The sequence below is a fragment of the Trichechus manatus genome, unplaced genomic scaffold (genome assembly GCF_000243295.1).
Source record: "Trichechus manatus latirostris isolate Lorelei unplaced genomic scaffold, TriManLat1.0 scaffold00053, whole genome shotgun sequence".
NCBI lineage: Eukaryota > Metazoa > Chordata > Mammalia > Sirenia > Trichechidae > Trichechus > Trichechus manatus.
In genome coordinates, this window is record NW_004443989.1 from 8,479,355 (window position 1) to 8,489,847 (window position 10,493).

Below are 10,493 nucleotides of genomic sequence, written 5' to 3' on the forward strand. Positions count from 1 at the left end.
CAGACTGCCACATCTTCCTCCTGTGGAGTGGCTGGTGGGTTCGAACCAACAACCTTTCTGTTAGCAGCCAAGTGCTTAACCACTGTACCACCAAGGCTCCTAGAGTCGGCTAAACACAGATCTAAATCCCAGATCCAAGCCCTGCTGTGTGACCTTGGACAAGTCCCCTAACCTCTCTGTCTTTCGAACATTTCACGATTTGAGATATGAACTTTCCCTCTAAAATCAAATCTTTTCAGGACAGGGAGAGACTGCAAAGCTATTTCACGTTTCTGCGGCTCAGGGGTAGGAGTGGGGACGTCTGTGTTAGCCGGTGACCACCAGAGGGCATCAGAGACCCTCGTACTGGGGAATTCCTAGAGGGTGAAGTAGGGCTGGGCGACCCCCAGGAAACACCCAGAGACTAAGCACTTTTGAGAAAAACTACCTTAACACAGGGTGGAAGAAAGAGAAGAGGGTCAGAGGAAACGAGCAAAGGAGTAATTCACCATCTTAGGAACTTTAAGCAGTGGTGTCACTAGGGGCGTGTGGAGGGTGCGACCACATCCCCTGACACTGTCAGAGGAGACCACGCCAGAATGACCCCAGGGTCTGAGGCAGCAGCGGCAGCGGCGGACGGTGGGCCTGCGTCGGTTGCGAAGGGGCCACCAAGGCAGTGGCGTCACTAGGGTTGGTGTCACCCAGTGCAGTAACTTGTCCACCCCCACCCCCCACTCACTCCCCTCACCCACAAGTCAAGGCCGGGCAGCGGTGCCTGCCATTGGGCGGAGAGGAGGGTCTCTGCCTTGGCCAGTGGAAGAGGGGAGGAGCTGCGGAGAGCCGCAAGAGGCTCCTAGAGTCAGCTAAACACTGGGAGGGGCGGGGCCTCGTGGCTTGGCAATCTGGCCTGCTGGGAGGCGGGGCCGGCCGGGCCGCACCAACTACGCGGGAGGGTGAGTTCGTCAGGGGGGAGGGTGAGTTCGCCGGCAGCCCCCTAACCCTACCCGGGGCGGGTGACACCATGAGTTACCGCACTGGGTGACACCAACCCCAGTGACACCACTGACTTGAAGGAACTTGAAAAAATTAAAACCACCTCCTGATTTGGCGAGATGGAGACATCTTGTGGCCAGAAAGAAAAATGCTAATATCACCCCCAGGCCCTTCCCAGCCTTTGGCTGCGGGGCACAGGGCTTGAGAAAAGCCCCCCACCCCACCCCGAACTGCTGCATACGCTCCATCGAGACCACGGGGGCTTCCTCTCTCCCTTTCCTGTAAATGTGTTTTTGTAGAACCACAGGAGAGAGGGTTGCAGAGATCCCGACCCTTCCCCTAAATGCAATGTGCATCTCCAAAGAACAAGGACATTCTCCTGTAAAACCACATGTCACACCCAGGAAATTAACATCTTGCCATTCGGGCATCTCATAAGCTCTGATGTCCACACCCCATCATTGCACTGTACCATCAATAGCTGGTCCCTCCACTCATCGGGAAGCACTGCAATTACTGTCGATTTAAAAACCAGCTGCCCTGGAGTCGACTCCAACTCTTGGTGACCCTATGTGTGCCAGAGTAGAACTATGCTCCATAGGGTTTTCAGTGGCTGTGGTTTTTCGCAAGGAGATCGCTAAGCCTTTCTTCTGAGGCACTTCTGAGTGGACTTGAACCTCTACCCTTTCAGTTGGTAGCCGAGTGCTTAATCGTTTGCACTACCCAAGGGCTCTGAGTGTCTATTCCTCTTTGTCGTCAAGTCGATTCTGACTCATAGCGGCCCTCTAGGACAGAGTAGAACTGCCCCATAGGGTTTCCAAGGCTGTAATATTTACAGAAGCCGTGCCACATCCTTCTCCTGCTGGTGGGTTCAAACCGCCCACCTTTCGGTTAGCAGCTGAGCACTCAACCATTGTGCCACCAGAGTTTCTAGTGTCTATTTAGACTCCCTCAATCCAGAACTGTCCCTAGCCTCTCTTCTTTTGTGGCATTGACTTTTCTTTTTATTTTGTAAGTTTTAATTTTAAAATAATTTCAGTTTTACAGAAATAATACAAGAACTCCACCCAGATTCCCTAACTGTTAACATTTTACCACATTTGTTTTATCTTTCTCTCTCCCTCTGTATGTATATGTGTCTTTTTTTTTTCTGAACCACTTGAGAGCAAGTTGCAGACCTGATGGCCCTTTACTCAAATACTTCGGTGTGTATTTCCTAAGACGAGACCAGTTTCTTACATAACCACAGTGCAAATCAGAAAATTAACAACATTACATCCTATTGTCTAATCTAAAGAGCCCTGATGGCACCGTGGTTAAATGTTCGTCTCCTAACAGAAAAGTCAGCAGTTTGAACCTACCAGCTGCTCCATGGGAGAAAGATGTGGCAGTCTGCTTCCATGAAGATTAACAGCCTTGGAAACCTTATGGGGCAGTTCTACTCTGTCCTATAGGACAGCTATGAGTCGGAATCAACTCGACGGTGACGGGTTATTTAATCTACTCACCTACTCAGATTTCACCACTTGTCCCAAAGATGTCCTTTATGTTTACCATGAATTGAATTGTGAACCCCCAAAATATGTGTCAACTTGGCTAGGCCATGACTCCCAGTAGTGTATGGTTGTCCACCATTTTGTGATCTGATGTGATTATCCTATGTGTTGCAAATCCCTAGTGGCACAGTGGTTAAGGGCTACAGCTGTTAACTAAAAGGTCAGCAGTTCAAATCTACCAATCGCTCCTTGGAAACCCTATGGGGCAGTTCTACCTTGTCCTATAGGGTCGATCTTGAGTCAGAATCTACTCAAGAGGGCAATGGGTTTCATTTTAAGATGTTAATGAAGCAGAATTAGAGGCAGTTATGTTAATGAGGCACGACTCAATCTATAGGACTACATTGTATTTTGAGTCAATCTCTTTTGAGATATAAGAGAGAGAATCAAGCAGAGAAGAGAGGGACCTCATACCACCAGGAAAGGAGAGCTGGGAGCTAGCACGTCCTTTGGACCTGGGGTCCCTGCACTGAGAAGCTCCTACATCAGGGGAAGATTGATGACAAGGACCTTCCCCCAGAGCCAACAGAGAGAGAAAGCCTTCCTCCAGAACTGGCACCCTAAATTTGGACTTCTAGCCTCCTAAACTGTGAGAGAATAAATTTCTCTTTGTGGTATTTCTGTTATAGTAGCACTAGATAACTAAGACAAAAGTAAATAAATGTTGTTAGGTGCCATCCAGTTAGTTCCGACTCATAGTGATCCTACGTACAACAGAACAAAACACTGCCCTGTTCTGCACTATCCTCCCAATCGTTGTTATGCTGGAGTCCATTGTTGCAGCCACTGTGTCAATCCATCTCGTTGAGGGTCTTTCTCTTTTTCACTAACCCTTTTTTTTTTTTTTTTTTCTTTACCAAGCATGATGTCCTTCTCCAGGGACTGATCTCTCCTGATAACATGTCCGAAGTACATGAGACGAAGTCTCACCATCCTTGCTTCTAAGGAGTGTTCTGGCTGTACTTCTTCCAAGACAGATTTATTTGTTCTTCTGGCAGTCCATGGTATAGTCAATATTCTTCGACAACACCATAATTTAAATGCATCCATTCTTCTTCGGATAGTAAATAAATAAATAATTTTTTCCTGGTCCTGACAATTTTTTAACATCGAGGTCAGTTGTTTGGGGGACTGCCCTCCATTTGGGTTTACCAGCATTTCCTGGAGTGTTGATTCAGGTCGAACACTCTAGGCAGGAATAGCCAGAGGTGAGCCTAGGTCTGCCCCATTTTTCGAGACTGTCTTCTCTGGACTCCTTTCCAGGCTAAATGTGCCCGTTCCTGTCACCATTTCCCATGTAGTGTGATTTCTAGCTCTCTCACCACTGCCCCTTCTGCAGAGCGTTGGTGACTCTCCATCAGTCCTCTGTCCTAACGACGTATTTGCTAGGCTCCTCCTCTTTCTACTCCCTGTGCTGGGTGGGGAGATTCGTCAGTACACCAGGTGACAGATGCCTGCCCTCATGAAGTTTTCCGGCCAGTGGGGCCGAGTCCAGGCTCCCCACTCCTAGCTGGGCGCATGGCAGGCCAGGACTCCTCTCTGAGCCTGTTGCTATGATGCTGAACGGGTTTCAACAGAGCTTCCAGATTAAGATGGACTAGGAAGAAAGGCCTGGTGATCTACTTCCAAAAATCAGGCAATGAAAACCCTATGGATCATAATGGTCTGATTTGCAACTGATCATGGAGATGGCACAGGACCAGGCAGCGTTTTGTTCTGTTGTGCATGGGATTGTCATGAGTCGGGGGCCAACTCAACAGCAGCCCACAATAACAAAAGTGGGGACAGTGGACAGTAATGGCCCACCCTTATAGAGTTGCCATGGGGAGAAAATGAGATTGTACCGGGAGGGGACCTTCAGTGCCTGGCTTCGGGAACCCCCAGGCAGGATGATGGGTTTGAGGATCACGTGGGCAGAGAGCCCACCAGTGCCTGGGGGAGGGGTCACAGTCCCCATGTGGTGTCTGACCACCGGGCTCAGGAAGCTCTTCCATGAACACTGTGTACTTGAACACACCTAAAAAAAAAAAAAAATTGGATACAGGAAGGGGCTTAATCTGGGGCTGCTGCACACCTCACATTAGTCACGTTGATAGCAGTCACACTGATAAATTATCAGTCACACTGATAAATGCCAGCAACTATTATTATGTATAATAATTATCAGTAAAGCCCTTAGCTCAAGGCTTTTGCCCCAGTCCCTTGCACACAGCAGGTCCTCTACAACCCCTCAGAAAATGACTGCAACCCCTTCCCCAAAAGATGGTGCATTAGTTAGGAATAACGTGGGACACAAGTAAAAGAAAACTCCAAGCAATCATGGCTTTAAAAAGATGGAAATTTACTTCCCACTTGTGAGAAGCTCCATGATGTCAGGACCTAGGTTTCTCTTATCCTGTTCTCCACTATGTGTGGCTTCTATTCCTAGAGTCATCTCATAGTCCAAAGTGGCTGCCATCACATTTACCATCATCAGCAAGAAGAAGGGAGGGGTAAAGAAGGGTATGGCCCTTTCTTGGATTGTATGCATCAATTTTTGCTCACATTCCATTGGCCAGAACTTAGTCACATGACCACACCTAGCTGCAAGGGAGGCTAGGAAATGTAGTCCAGGCTGCATATGCTCAGCTAAAAATAGAGGATTCTGCTCCAGGGTAGTCCGGGCTGCAGGGCCTCACTTCTGGCTGGATTCACGTCCCCTAACTTGCCCTGGGCTTGGTCTTTAAGGCCCCAAGCCTCAGAGGGCTCTATGTAGATGCTCTCAGGCCTTCCCGACAGGGGATCTTGGTAAACATCCCTCATTCCCTGAAACCCAGGGCTCATGTGACAACCAAGCTCCAGTGACAGGCCAGTGTCCCATCTTTCCCCAGGCTGGTGGTGGCCTCAGGTCTCCTGGTCTCACGATCATGTTTAAGGCGTACCTCCCTGCCTGTCTACGGTCTTGACCAAGCAATTAGAAAGGTCTCTCAAATTTCTTCAGATGAGCAGAAAAAAAGAAAAACCACAATATGTTTCCCTTTGGAAAGCCCAGTGTTGATTTCAAAACCCGGTGATGCGGGAAGTCAGGAAGCGGTTGGGGTGGCTGCCATTTGGTTCCACCAAACAGAAGGAAAGAGCACAGAGCACTGTGTGGGGAGGGAGCCCTGAGGAATGGACAGAGGGGTGTGGCAGGGGTGGGGGAGGTCAGCAGTCATGGGCTCAAGCCCCGGTGTGGCCATGAGCCTGCTGTGTGACCTTGGGCAGGTCACCTCCCCTCTCTGAACCTCATTTTCATATTTGTATAATTATGAGAAGGTTGGACCCAGCAATCAACAATGTTCTCCTGGATCCAACGCCCTGGGAGCTATCCCACATTCTAAAATATCCCACACTCTGACCCCTGTATAGCTTTCTGTTGGCAGTGGAAGGGCCCGGCTTGTGGCTCAGAACTCGCCCTGGCCGCCCCAGCTTCTGGGAGCTCAGATTCTTGGTTCCACGTGGAGGGGCCTCTCTTTCTTTTCTCTCTTCTACTGGGCTCCTGGCAGCACTCAAATTTCCACAGAACAGGAAAGCTTTGTTCCCTCCTAAACAAAGAGAGGACAATTTAAGAGCAATCAGCGGCTACACAGGAGAGGAGGCAGGGGAAGGCTGGGGGACAAAGTGAATTCACATTAAGATGAACCTTATTCATGTTTTTTACAAGGCTTGTTTTTTCTAATTACAGAAAATTTAGAAACATGTAGAAAGTACAGAGGGGAAATACCATAATCCCACATCCAAAGATACCCCGTTAGTAACATTGAGATACATTTTTACAACCTTTTTGGTAACTTATATACAATTTTGTAATTTATACACACTGTGGGCATTTTCCCATGTCATTTCTTATAAAGTCTGCATTGGCATAATTTTTGGTACTTTTCTCAACTTTTTATTGGAAGAATTTCCAATACACAGAAAAATGAGAAAAAAAAACAGGGTAATGCAATTTGTATACCCATCATCTCGATTCCACTATTGTTAATGTTTACTGTAGTCCGAACCTTAATTTCCATGACTGTATAGTACTCCATCAGAGTAGGTGGGCTTAAAAAACCTGTTACTGTCAAGTTGATTCCAGCTCATGGTGACCCCATGTGTGTCAGAGCAGAACTGTGCTCCACAGGGTTTTTAATGGCTGATTTTTTGGAAGTAGATCACCAGGCCTTCCGAGGTGCCTCTGGTTAGCAGCCAGGTGAGTTAACAATTTGCACCACCTGGGGACTCCAAGCGGTCTTAGATGCAGTCGATCATTGAGCAAGTACTTATTAAGTGCTCCCTCGTGCTGAGAAGTTTTCTAGACACTGGGCCATGTCAGTGAGCAAAACAGACAGGAAGCCCTGCAGTGGCCGAGCTGACATCCCAGGGGGAGTTGCAGGGAGATGCAAGGACACGACAGCCCCTGGGCAACGGGAGATTTCCAACATTGCAAAGCTAGGGGAGGGGCCCCGCCTCTCATGTGTTCAAGTGGTACCTTTTTAAATGCCCTTACCTGGCAAAACAAAAAAGTTGGCAACCCCATGTTGGTCCCCAAAACTGAGAAAGTAAAGAGTTTCTAACCCATGACATCTACAAGCTGGAGACCACCACCCTGGCCTACCTCCGCTACCCACCCCCCACCCCCAACCCCCGCCGTCAGGAAAGAAGGGAACTTGGTGTCAAGGTGCTCCTCCTCCTGGCTTCTAATCCGAAGTTCATGTCTGTCTACCATCCAGCTGCTTGCTCCTGCCCTAAAGGTCTGAAAGCCTCAAGGGGCGGGGGAGCTCCCTGCCGCCTGCGATCAGAACTTCCTGAGTGTCCATAGGCTCCAGGCCTGGAGGGTGCTACCAGCTGGGGACAGGGGGACCATCTGGGTCAGTGAAGGAGAAGGAAAATCACTCCCAGGGCCCCTAGGGCTGCGACACCCTGTAGCTTTACTTCTAGCTCTCCAAACAGGGAAACTGAGGCCCAGGGAGGTTTTCGTTTTGTGCCTGAGGAGATCAAGATTGGCACCAAAGCTACACCTTCTCCTCCACACCAAGGCTCTCGGACGTTAAAATTCCACAAATCAGGAAAATTTCAAACTAATAATTTTGGGAAACCAACAAAGACTTGACAATTTTTTTATTTGGCCAAGTAAGGAAATTATTTTTAAAAAAAGGGGGGGAGGGGGGTATCCTTATCACAGCATTTTATTCAAAGAAATAATACTGTAACACCAAATAATAATAAAGGACATAGCCTCAGAGGGAAGACAGTCCCTCACACTGACAGATTCTAAATGCTCAGGGACCTTACCTTCCTCCTCTGTTTTGGGCCCCTGATAACTTAGGCCCAGATCCTCGCCTATCCCCAGCCCACTGTTTGGGGACCACCACAACCAATAATCTGAATCAAAGCCCAGCTCCACCATCTACCAGCTGTGTGACCGTGGGCAGCTATGGACCCACTCTGGGCCTCTGTCTCCTCATTTGTAAAATGAGGAGAGAACAGAGCCTTCCTCAACGGAGGAATAAAAGAATAAAATGTACCTCGCTTTGAACAGGGCCTGGCACACAGTAGGTGCTCAGGAGGGGACGGCTGTTTCTCTTCCCTGTCCTCCAGCCCTCCTGGAGAGGACAGGCAGCTGGGCCTGGGGCAGGAGCTTCCTGAGGGGAGGGGCGTGGAGTGTGAGCCAGCGAAGTGGGAAGGAGCCCAAGATAAACTGCTGACTTGAGGGTTCCGCCGAGGCTCGCAGGGGCCCCCATCCAAACGCAGGCAGAGGGAACAAAGGGTGACCTCCCTGCAGGCTGCTGATGCCACAAGGACGACTCACAGTGCTGTCCCCGGTGCTCTGTGAGACGCCTCTCTGAACAATAAGTGCTGAGCCATCGAGCTTCCTCTCCCTGGAGCACACGGACACATCCGCTCTGGTGAATTGATGCTGCTCCGAGTTTGGCCAAGATGACCACCCCAGAGGCCAAGATGTAGGGCCAGCCAGCCAGGCCAGGGCACCGGCCAGGGCTCCAACAAAAGCAGCCTGCCCGGTCCACCTTCGAGACAGGGTCCTTGCAGGGCGGTCACTTTGAGGAGAACGTCCAGCCCCAGCAGGGCCGGAAGTCAAAACGAGTTGTCACAGGAAGACTTGGAAATTTCCACAGAATGCCAATTTTGATTAGTTTAGGAATCCCTTAGTGGTGCAAATTGTTAACATATTTGACTGCTAACCAAATGGTTGGAGGTTTGAGTCCACCCAGAGGTGCCTCAGAAGCAAGGCCTGGCAATCTGCTTCTGAAAAGTCAGCCATTGAAAAACCTATGGAGCACAGTTCTGCTCTGACACACATGGGGTCACCATGAGTCAGCGTTGACTCCACAACAACTGGTTATTGGTTACTTTAAGTTTAAATAACGAAAATTCTTTAGAAGCCAAAGCGATAAGCAGTCAGAATTAGTGTTAACATTTTCATGCTTCAGGATTGTCACGAAGCTATTCATTCATTCAACACATTTTTATTGAACAACTACTGGGGGTAGTTCTGGGGGCAGCAGTGAACAAGAAGAGGGGCCTGCCCTGCTGGGGTCTCAGTCTAGGGGGAGCCCCCAATTAAACAAACACATGTCTGTCCCAAGGATAGTAAGGATTATGTTAAGAAGATTTGGTAGAAGAGGGAGTTAAAAGCAGAGAGAAGTCACTCACACCCTGTAAAAATGGCATGGCTGTGGCATCTGACCTTCTCTAACTTCACAATGGGGAAGGAGAATCAAGAGCAACAGCCCAAGGCTGATTGTTATGAGGCTGAGGTCAGACATACCTCCTCTCTCCGCCATTTTTACCAATTCTGCCACCAACCGTCCCTCCCACAGCACTCTCTACTTCACTGCTGGGTTTGATAATTCGTTGCAATGGCCACACAGAACTCACATACCATGCTCACAGTTGTGGGGTGTATTAGGGAATTAACAGGTTACATTTCAGGTTCAGGAACGCTCAGGATACAGTTCCTCCATCAGGACAGCCTCTTCTCAGCCGTTCCACACGCAGGTCTCTCTCTGGCCCTTGGCCCATCTGCCTGGCCTCTGCCCTGCTCAGGCAAGTGTTACAAACCTCTTAGCTCTGCCAGTAAGTGCCCAAAGGCACCCCAGTCTGCCAGTAAGCCTCAGCCCAAAGGCGCTCAGCTCTAGCTCCGTGGGTCAGCAAACCCAGCTCCACCAAGTGTCTGGAGGTAAGCCTCCTGCCCAAAAGCACTCAGCTTTATTGCTCAGTGGGCTGGAAAGCCTACCTCACCGTCTCCTGTCAGTCTCTTGCCACCGTTTCTCTGTCACTGCTTCTCGCTGTCTGCAGTGTTGCAGCTCTCGCTCTCTGTCCTGGTTCTGCTGCCTGTCTCTGCCTTCCATGTTACTGCTCCTCTCTGTCTCTCTCCAGTGTCTCCCTTTAAGTCTAGCAGGATGGCAAAACTGACCAGTCCCCTCTGTAGGGTTCCACAGACTTTATTTGTACGGTCTCACCCCCACAAGAGTGTCACAAACCTTCTTTACTATCCAATCCCCTCAGTGGGCCACAAGCACCTCATTTGCATAGTCCCATCCACTCATTTGGTGGGAGTTACAAAGACTATGGCTAGAAGGGCCATATTAAGTAATTCACTGCACCACACACCCGCTAAAACATGTCTTTTAGAAAAAATAAATAGTAACAAGCATTGACGAGCATGTGGAGAAACTGGAATCCTCACACACAATATAAAATGATACAGCTGCTTTGGAAAAGAGTCTGGCATTTCCTCAAAAAGGCTAAACACAGACTTACCATATGATCCAGCAATTCCACTCCTAGGTATATACCTAAGAGAATTGAAAACAGGCACTCAAACTAAAACCTGTACACAAATACTCATAGCAATATTATTGATAATAGGCATAACTCCCAGAAAATACATATCATATCATATTCACTTCATTTAAACTTTCCAGGTCTTCAAACACTTTG